This window comes from Pan troglodytes, chromosome 1 (genome assembly GCF_028858775.2).
Source record: "Pan troglodytes isolate AG18354 chromosome 1, NHGRI_mPanTro3-v2.0_pri, whole genome shotgun sequence".
Classification (NCBI taxonomy): Eukaryota; Metazoa; Chordata; class Mammalia; order Primates; family Hominidae; genus Pan; species Pan troglodytes.
Window position 1 is genome coordinate 121,105,877 of NC_072398.2, and position 10,555 is coordinate 121,116,431.

The following is a 10,555-nucleotide window of genomic DNA, read 5'->3' on the forward strand; positions in this document are numbered from 1 at the left end:
CCAGCCGAGTCCATGAAATATTTTAATTTTCTTTTCATTGAATCAAGCAGGAGCATTAAAGAACAAAAAAATTAAGATACTTCAGCACTTTTTAAGAAAACAAACAGGATTAGATAAAAGACAGTCTTTCCCAGTATCGGTCAATAGTGTCAGGGGTTAGACTAGGAGTTACTTTCAAGGGAACTGACTGAAGTGATAGGAGGCAGCCTGGGGCACATTGGCCAAGTTCTGGCTCCAGGTCTGGGAGGTGGATACACAGATGTAATACATGCAGATATTTGCTGAGCTGCGCAGTTGGGATCAGTGCACTTTGCTTGCATAAGATACATCTCAATGAAAAAGTAACTAGAGGCAGAAGTCAGACATTAAGCTCATGGACCCAGGAGCCATATGTCATGGATGCAAATTCTAGCTCTACCTCTTAGTATTTGTGCAACTTTGAATAAGTTACTTAACCTCTCTGTGCCTCAGTTTCTTCATCTCCAAAATGAGGATAATAATTGTACTTACTTCAAAGAGTTCTTGTGAGGATCAAATGAGTTAACACATGTGAAAACCATCAAATAATGTTTGGCATGCAGTAGTTACTCAGTAAGTGGTTCACCATTATTATTCATATTCCAACCAAGTGTAGCTGATGGGCAGAGCCATGTGAGGATCAGGGGAGAGTGGTCCAGGCAGAGAGAACAGCAGGACAAAGTCCCTGAGGTGGGACGGAGCGTCAGAGCTGCAGAAAGAAGCCAGCCTGGCTGGCTCATCCTGACTGGCATGTGCTGAGCCAGGACAGAGGTTGTGAGGTGAGGAATGAAAGGCAGGCAAGAGTCATAGCATGGAAGGAGACTGGATTTTGTTCTGAGTGTCATGAGAAGACACTGGGGGATTTTGAGCCAAGTGGTGATACAATCACATTTAAGTCTTCAAAAGATCACTCTGGCTTTGGTGTGTGGCAAATGGGGAGGAGCAGGGAAACCAGCTAGGAGGAATTTGGGGTAGTCCAAGCAAGAGATGGTGGAGACATGGACTGGACCAGGAGGGCAGCAGAGGTCACTGGATTCTGGATATTCTGGGAAGGTGGAGCCAACAGGACAGATGATTGAATTGGATATGGAGTGTGGGGACAAGAAAAGGGACATGTAAGCTTTTGGGCCTGAGCATCTGGAAACTGGCAGTGCCTTTAACTGAGAAGGGACCTGAGAGAGCAGCTGGTTTGTGGGGGAAATCAAAGTTGCTGCTTTGTTTGAACAGGTTAAGTTTGAGATGCCCACTAGGCCTGCAAATGGGAAGGACCAATGGACAGCTGGACACTCAAGCCTAGAAGGCAGGGGAGCATGTGGAACTGAGAAAATCGTTTAACAACTGTCCACAGAGGAAGCATTGCTTGAGTTCCCTGCATGTTCTCATGCTTGGGGTTGTCGCATAGTCATTTGGGAAAATTCTCTGCAGCTCCACTGAGGAATGTGGAAACAATCCTTCTAGGGTTGCCTCATTAAAGATGGAATATTCTGGGCAACATCAGCACCCCCTATCTCCAGCAACTCCATTCGTTTTCCCCTTATGGATTGCAGAATGTGGCTGCAGTGGAGCAGATGTCTGATGACAGGGTGCTCTGGAGAAAGGACAGTCAGGAATGAGCTGAGAGGGACACTTTAGGTCAGTGGCCAGGGAAAAATTCCTCGTGGAGAGGCCCAGGGAACCCCTCAGTAACCCTGGGCAGAACTTGAGATAATCTTAGCTGGCACCCTAAACACAGAGTGAGAAAATCATTCTTCTCCCGTCCTCTTTCCTGTCTGATTATAATGTGCCCTTTAAATGATAGCTACATCTGGTCACCAAAGATATGGCAGATGGGTAGGGAGGAGGTTAACGTCCCTCTAACACTTGGTAACATTCCTGTTTAAGAAAGCAAACCTGAGACTAAAAGGCTTCCACAGGCACCTCTAGTTACAATATAACATTGCTATGTTTCATGTATTTTTATAGCTACTCTGTTAATAATGACTGTTAATAGCTACTGGTGTTCCATTTATAGTAAGGATGTAAATTTTCCTTTAAAAAGATGTGTGTGTGTGTGTGTGTGTGTGTGTGTGTGTGTGTGTGTGTGCATGAGTTAAAGAAAAATGTTAACGACACAAGTGGCACTCAGATGTGGCAAAAATCATGAAGGTTCTACTCAAGTCACTAAAGTCTGAAAAACACAGCTCTAAAAGATGCTAAAACAAAAATATGAGCTCTGCCTGTAATCCCAGCACTGGGAGGCCGAGGCAGGCTGACTGCTTGAGCCCAGGAGTTCGAGACCAGCCTGGGAAACAAAGTGAGAACCCCGTCTCTACAAAAAATACAAAACATAGCCAGGCATGGTGGCACGTTCCTGTAGTCCCAGCCACTCAGGAGGCTGAGGTGGGAGGATTGTTTGAGCCTGGGAGATGGAGGCTGCAGTAAGCCAAGATTGTGCCACTGCACTCCAGCCTAGGCAACAGAGCGAGACCTTGTCTCAAATATATGTGTGTGTGTGTGTGTATATATGTGTGTATATATATGTATACACACACATATATATGAGCTCTGAGCCTCATATTCATATACAAATCTCATAATCACTCAAGCCACCCTAAGACCAAGGATGGAACATCCCCCTTCCCTTCACAGCTCCCTTCAGGCTGCAGGTGGATAACTTGCCCTCTTCCAGGCCACTTTGGGATTTGCCGTGCAGGGATTTCACCAGAGGGAAAAGTTCTCTGATAATTCTTACCATCTCAAGGCCACAAAATTGATGTTGTTACCAATGGTATCCCTCTAAATGCTGCAAATGCATGAAATGACTTCTGAATCAGCAAAGATTACTGATTATTCTTTTAAAGAATAGCTGCAACTGATCACACTTCTGACGAGAGTAGAAGTTCTGGACAGCAGTGTTCCCAGATGGTGCACCCTGCAAAAATGCGTGGGTTTTGGCACGTTTCAGTGCCTGGCCTAGGGCCGACCCTGAGGGGTCTCTGAGTCTTAGGTGGTCCACACACAGAATTGCCTGCCAGAGTCAGATGAGTGCACCCGTGTGGGGTCCACAGACACAAGCAGAGACAAAAGCTCCGGAGGAATGAGGTCAGGAGATAATCAGATGCGACTCCTGCGGCCTCTCCAGGACCCTGTGGAAGCCCCCACAGCCCTTCTCAGGAGACCTTTTGGCCCAGCAATGTTATACCAAAAGTAGGAAGTGTGGGTTCTGGGTTCTCAGCACCTCCAGCTGCAGCTGGGCTGAGGAAGGCACAGCTGTCCTGCCTGAGGCTGTGTCTCTTGTGAAGGAGAAACATCCGGTCAATTCCATCAAGAATGTCAGTCAAAATCCCAGGGAGGGATCAGTCAGCTCAGCCCTCCTATCCAGCCAGCTCTTGTGCCCTGGGAGCAGGCCCTTGGACTGTCCTCAGCCAAGACAGGAGAGGCCCATCTCCCAAGGGCTATGGCCTTGCTGCCCCTCATCCCACACTCCTCTCCCACCTAAAGCTTCGGGCTGGTAGCCTGCAAGTGAGCAGGGGTTGATGCAGTGGTGCACAGGCCCCCGCAGGATATGACCCAGGATGTGAGGACCCGCAGGCTGGAGGAGAGATATGCAGAGGTGAAAGGGCAAACCTGTTTCCAGTCTCCTTATCAGGAGTAGCCGAGTGAAAGGGAAGTGGCAGCCCCGGAGGTCAGGCTGGGGGGTTGTGGCTGTGGCAAGGCTAGGCTAGGTCTCCTGAGAGGAGACCCCGCTGGGCAGGGAAGAAAGAGAAAGGGGGTGTGGAGGAAGGGCCAGGGAGGGAAAGGGCTGGGAACACTGACTGTATGGCCCATTCCCAAGGTGAGGAGCATCAGGGTGACCAGCCACCCAGGCTTGCCCCAGACTGAGAAGCCTCCCAGGACATAGAAGTTCCCATTAAATACTGGGATGGTTGGTCACCCAGGAAGCAGCCCTGGCTAGGGGACTGTCAGAACCCAGCCACCTGCACCCCCTCCAGAGTCCCAGGCTCACCCACCACCTTGTCTCAATGCCTTCTTACTTCTCCCCCTTAGTTATTCTTTCAGCAAACATTAACAAAATGCCTACTGTGTGTCAGGCCTGCTGCCAGGCTCTGGGAATTCAGCAGTGAAACGACAGGCATGTTCTCTGCTATCCCAGAGCTTGGAGATTATGCTTCCTTCAAAGCCACAAGGGACACTTACTCCCCTGCTGCCTGCCTCGCCAGCCCATTCCCCTGGGGCATGTTTCTAGGGAGACCTCCCTCAACAGTCTTAGGTGGTCCACACACAGAACTGCCTGCCAGAGTCAGATGAGAGCACCCGTGTGGGGTCCACAGACACACGTGGGGACGGTGTCTAAATCACTGTCCCACCTGCCATGGTGCCTCGCATAGGGCCCTGTGCAGGGAGGTGCTTAATACATGTCTTTTGGTTGAGGAGCTAAGGTGTTGAGGGCCAGCTGGAGATGGGGGTCCCTCGGTCACCTGTCAATGCTTGCAGCCCCCCGCCACCACTGCCAGCACCCACCCATATGCGCAGGGCACGCCTCATTGTCAAGCAGCATTCTCCCTGCCCCAGCACAGTGGGGCTGACCTGTCCTCTCCTCAGCTGGGGAAAGTAGGCAGGCCTGTGGGCAGACCCCAGTCTAGCGTGGGGGTGGGGGTCCCCAGGATGGAGGAGTGGGACAGGAGCTGGTTTGTCTTCCCTGAGCAGAGAGGCCTTGGCCTTGGGCTCCAGCATCCTGTTCCCTCAGAGGTCCCACATGAAGAGAAGCCACAAGAGTCAATATGCCCCATGTGTGCCTGGGGGCTTCTTGCGGAGGCAGAGCCAAGCCTAGGCTCCTTCGGCCTCGGTCCTTGCCAGTGGAGAAGCCAGTGGGGACCCTGGGCAGAAGCTAAGTAGGTGAAACACACAGAGACGTGCTGTGGGGGCAAGGAAGTGGAGCAGTGCTGGAAGAGACTTGGGGTTCCAGCTACAACTCCAACAGACTCCTCTCCCCAGTTAAGGAGTAGGGGATTGTATCATTGAAGCCACTGAGGGACCATAAGCTTCTTGCAGGTGGGGGCCACAGGGCAGTGCTTACAGTAAGCTCTCCACCCTTTATGTGGAAAATAAGCCTGGCCCTCAGACAGCAGAGCCCCGTGTTTCTGTCCTGCACCCTGGTGGCGTTTTATCATATTGCAACTCATGGGATATTACAGAAGAGGGAGTATGAGCTCAGCCCAGTGGACGCCCGTCTTTGGGGTCTGGCTTTGAGATATCATTAGGATGGGATTCCTGAGTGTTCTGGGAATAGCTGGAACCCAGCCACTCCCAACCAGCTGGGGCGTGGGAGAAAAGAGTAGGACTCGGGAAGACCATGCCAGAGAAAAGGGTAGCATGCGATCTGGTACACTCTCTATCCACAGGCCACAGACACACAGGAAAGGCACAGAAGACACCCTGGGACAGGGTAGGGGGACGTGGTGGAGGGCGCGGGGGTAAATGGAAACTCAGGTGTCCAGAATTGGATTATGGCTTAATCATAGTCTTTGGTTACTGACAGGCTCTCAATCTTTCGTTAAGTATTCACTTAGGTAGTTTTCATAGTGCACAGGCGCCTGTGAACCAGGCATTATTCACTTAGTTTTCATAGTGCACAGGCGCCCGTGAACCAGGGATTATTCACTCAGTTTTCATAATGCACAGGTGCCTGTGAACCAGGGATTATTTACTTAGTTTTCATAATGCACAGGTGCCTGTGAACCAGGGATTATTCACTTAGTTTTCATACTGCACAGGTGCCTGTGAACCAGGGATTATTCACTTAGTTTTCATACTGCACAGGTGCCTGTGAACCAGGGATTATTCACTTAGTTTTCATACTGCACAGGTGCCTGTGAACCAGGGATTATTCACTTAGTTTTCATACTGCACAGGTGCCTGTGAACCAGGGATTATTCACTTAGTTTCCATACTGCACAGGTGCCTGTGAACCAGGGCTTTTCCTTCTTTCACTCTCTCTCTGCCACAAAACCACCCTTTTCGTCCAACGGAAACTCCTCATGGAAACCCAGTACATGAAAAATGAAAAAGTGAAACTGGTCTGGCTGAAGTGGAGGTGGGGCCTGCCCGCTGTCTACTTGGCCTCCCCATCTACTGTCCCAGCAGCCCTGACTAGCCCCTGGCAGATTTGTGGAACGCGATCTACACCATCAGGGCCCAGGAAGGCAGGAATCTGTTTCCTCCATTCCTATGCCCAGTGACCAACACATGCCCAGTTTGGTTACTCATTTCAACAAATGTTGGGTGAAATGTACTGAAGGAGACGAACTTGTTCCAACCACCACTCAGGTCAGGTTTGGGGAGGGGGCACTAGAAAGTGTCTCTGCCTCAGGATATCCTCCCCATCAGCCTGCCACAGTGTCTAACATTCCCCATCACCATGCAGCCTAACCCTGCATGTCCTTCAGGACCCAGAGCAAACACTACTTCCTCCACACAGCTTTCTCAGATGTCTCCAGCCAGAGTCATCTCATTGCCCTTGAACGCTGTAGCCACTTGTTTATCTCTCTCTCTCCTGCATCCTTCACACTCACTCAGGCTTCTGCCTAAGTTCCTGACATACATGTCTCATTTCCCCAGTGGTGTAGACACTGCACAGCTCCAGGGTGGGAGATGTTTGACTGACTTTGGCATCCATCTCAGTGCCTTCCCACAGTAACGTTCCATAAATGTTTGAGGAAGAAAGAAAGGTCTTCTGGTGCTCCTTAGGACGCTGTGTCTCCAGGAGAGCAGCTGGAACCAATTTGACCTACTATGACATTAGCATGAAGTTTATATACTGCAAACTGTCACCATGCAGAGAGAATAGAAGGGGATCCAGGAAAAGGAAGATTTGGTGAAAAGAGACATCTAGGGCTCCAGTGGTACCACAGCTGCATGCACAGGATGGGTCTCTGGCCCTGTGAAAGAGTCAAAGTGTGGCTGAGGAAGAGCTGGCAGTAGGGGTGGCAGGAGAGACGAATGCTGGAGGAGGGTCTCGTCCTGCAGCACTTGAGTTTGCCTCCCCATGCCTGTTTCCCGTGCCTGGCAGCCTGGGACAGAGGGAACTGGTTCCCTTTTTCTCCCCCAGAACATCTGGGGCTACATCAAACATAACAATCTGGTAGAGAAAATTGTTATAGAAATATGTAACTGTGAGACGTTATCAAAGGCGTTTTTAAAGTCCCCTTCCAACCCCCAGCCGGGTGGAGGGGACTGGAAATTAGAAAACTGGGAGACGATTACAGGACCATCAAAGTGGCCGAAATTCAATCCAATCTTCAGGTTTAAGTATGGCTAGCAGACCCCTGCCCCAGCCCAGAAGGCTGCAAACCCACTGTTTAAAAACCAAATCAACAGCATCATCAGATCCAGGTCTGGAGCAAACAAACGGCGCCCACAAAGGCTTCCCTGGATTTTCCTTGCACTGGGGAAACCTGAGAAGCAAGGCCCTGGGGAGGTGCCTGGTCGTGGGGAGGCTCCCAGTTTCCAAGGCTTCTATACTTTCCTCCCTCCCCCTAGTCTGGGCTGGGGTTCTTTATCTCTTCGTCTCTCTTGATGCATTTCTTCTCCCACATCTTTTTGTACCTACTCTTTCTCCTTCCATTTGTCTCTTCTCCTGTCCTCTCTCTTTTTCTAACAGTATCCCATCTCTTTCTGTCCTTTTTCTCTGTACTGTTTCCCTCTCAGAATCTTTTATTTTGTGAATTTCCATCCTTTTTGTGTATTTCAGCATTGTGTCTGTCTTTATATTTTGTATTCTTTCTCTCTCAGCAAGAATCTTTTTTCCTTGGCCTCTAACTTTTCTGCCCTTTTTCTGCTTGTGAATTTCCTGCAACTTCAGACTGTGGAAGTGGTGAAGGTCCTCTTCAGCTGGTTTATTTACCAATAGGAGTCCTGGGTATTTTTCCCAGGTGTCCAAACATGAATGACCCTCTATGTCCACCCATCTAGGGACCCTTCTCCCAAGGTCCATCACCAAGAACTGTCCAGTGCCTCGTTATAACTGTGCCAGCACATGCAGGCACAGAAAATAGACATGTGGTCTTACCCATGAGCAGGCTCTGCAGGCATGGAAATTTGTCAGGAGGGGTGGAATTCTGCAGGACATAAAACTGATAACACGCAGAAAACGTCCACAACTTACAACTCTTTTTTATGTGGGATGAAAGAGAATATAATTTTGCTACTAAAAAATTCTCCTTGTTAATCCTCAAGATGTGAGGTTTTATCTCCACTCACATTTCTCATGGCCATAACCTTGAAGGCTCTGTTAGACTGCAGGTTTATAATTTAAAGAGAGCCCACTCGCACATCTGACTGGAAACCCAGAGGAGTTTCATCCCGTCCTGCAAAAGTTGTCGGTGATCACGCGGGGTTAGAAGAAATCTCCATTTCGAGTCATTCGCCTTGAAGAATCATTCTGAGAAAAGAAAGGGAACGAGCACGTATGTTTTATCAGAATGGCCTTGAGAAAACGAAAGCACACGCAGGCACTGCGCCGCACAAGCCCAGTAGGGCGCGGGAACCCGATGGAATGCGGAACGTCGCTGCTTGGCAGCTCCCTACGGCTGGCGGCTGCGACCCGCGTGGGCCGCGAGTTGTGGCGGCGGGTTCCGGAGGGCCCCCACAGCATCCGTCCTCTTGTCCCGCCGCCCGTCGGACAGTCGGTCGGTCTTTCGTGGCCCCGCGCGCCCGCGCTCCCGGCTCCTGCGTTTCCTTTGCTTGCTGCCTCCGGCTCCGCTCCCCGCAGGCCTGGCCGCGCGACGGGCACCCAGCGGGTTGCTATCAATTATCCAGGCCCCAAGTTCACGGGCACTGCATCCATTTCCCTCGCGTGCGCCCGGGGCCAACTCAGGCCGCAGGTTGCGGTGCTCGAGCCCTTGGACCCGGCTGGAGAGAAGAGCGCAGTGAGCGGCCGCGGGCTGGACTCCTGGGGCTTCCTGAGCCCCGAGGCCCCCCAGCGATCTGGGAAGAAACCAAACGCCTGTTCCCTTTGATCTGGTTTTATAGAGACTTGAGGTTGACATTAAACTTTGCATGCTTACTAGCTATTTCGATCTTTTATTCCCATTTTGGGAAGGAGTCACCAACGCGGCGAACAATCCCTGCGGGCTGGCAAGGGTGTGCGGAGGACCCGTGCACGGGGATCTGCGCCCGGCCACGCGAGGGTGCGGGGGCGACGCAGGACGCACCCCCTTCCCCACATCCACACTCAACTCCCGCTCGCCCCACATACCTCTCTCTCCTTCCCCTACACGCGCCCCGGACCTCTCCGCAAAGCGGGAGCGGGAGGCCGAGGAAAGGTCGCGGCGTGGCGGGGAGACTAGGGCGCCCGGAGGCACAGGGTGCGAAGCTGGAGAGGAGCTGAGAGCCGCCGCCACTGCCGCTGCCGCGCCTGGACCCTCCCTCCGCAGTCCCCGCACCCACGCCGAGACTCAATTACTTTCAGGTGTGGACCATTTAATAAATAAATCTTCCGGGGCAGGAGGCAAGTTTTTAGGGGCCAAACTCAAAGCAGCCGATTTCTACTGAATAAAGAGGGGCTTCCCTAAAATATCATACGGTTTTGGCGGAGGGGGAACCGAAGTTGGGGAACAGGGAGTGTCTCTTCCTGAAGTGATACTGTCATTGGCTGGGTGGAGAGGCCCGGAGAGACTTACTTTCTGTCGCTTTCTGACTCTCCTTGTCTGTCTCCAGCCATCTCTGTTCTTGAGTACATCAGAATGGAATCAACCGTTTTTGCATCGAATCACCATTAAACCAGCCAGATCCTCCCCAAGCGGAGACCCAGTGAAACTGAAAGCCCTTTCCCTCACCTCTTTCTCTTTGTTTCTCCTTTTTCTCCATCATCCATTGCCCAACATTCTCTTCATCTGAGATTTCCAAACCCGGCTTTGCAATACTCCAGGGAGACTCCAATTTACTCTAGGGCTTTGGGAAATACTCAAAATGAAATAAACTTTAATTGACTTTAATTATTTAACTGCAAGTTATAGACCCCTGATTGGTCAGGGGAAGCAGAGAGGATGTTGGTGAATCAAACAAACCATCCCAGGATGTCACAGCTCCCTGGAGGTGAGGAATGCTGGCTTCAGCATTTCGGGGCTCAGGAACGAATCTGGGCTCCGGAAAAGAAAACCAAGTTCCCAGGAGAGTGGGGATTTGATTTCTTAAGGTTTGGGGTCAAGGAAGGCTCTCACTGACAAAAGGGACTGGACACTCTGTCCTACCCTGGGCTTCCTCCCACACCCCCTTGCTAACTATCTCCATCCCGGTTTTTGGAGGATGAAGGGAGTGGGTTTCTTCCTTCCCACTGCATGTAAAATCCTTCAGTAAGGTCTAGTGACACTGGACAAACTGCTACCTTCTCTGTTTGCTAGAAAATTCAGACCACAACACAACTTTTGTATGAATTTCCCAGGAATCGGAGCTGATGTAAACACAGTCTATTATGGTTCTGCTCTTTTATAAGAGTTACTCACCCCAAAGTCTCAGAGGGCTCCTTCTGCCTCCTCACACGGCCAGATCTAGGAAGCTG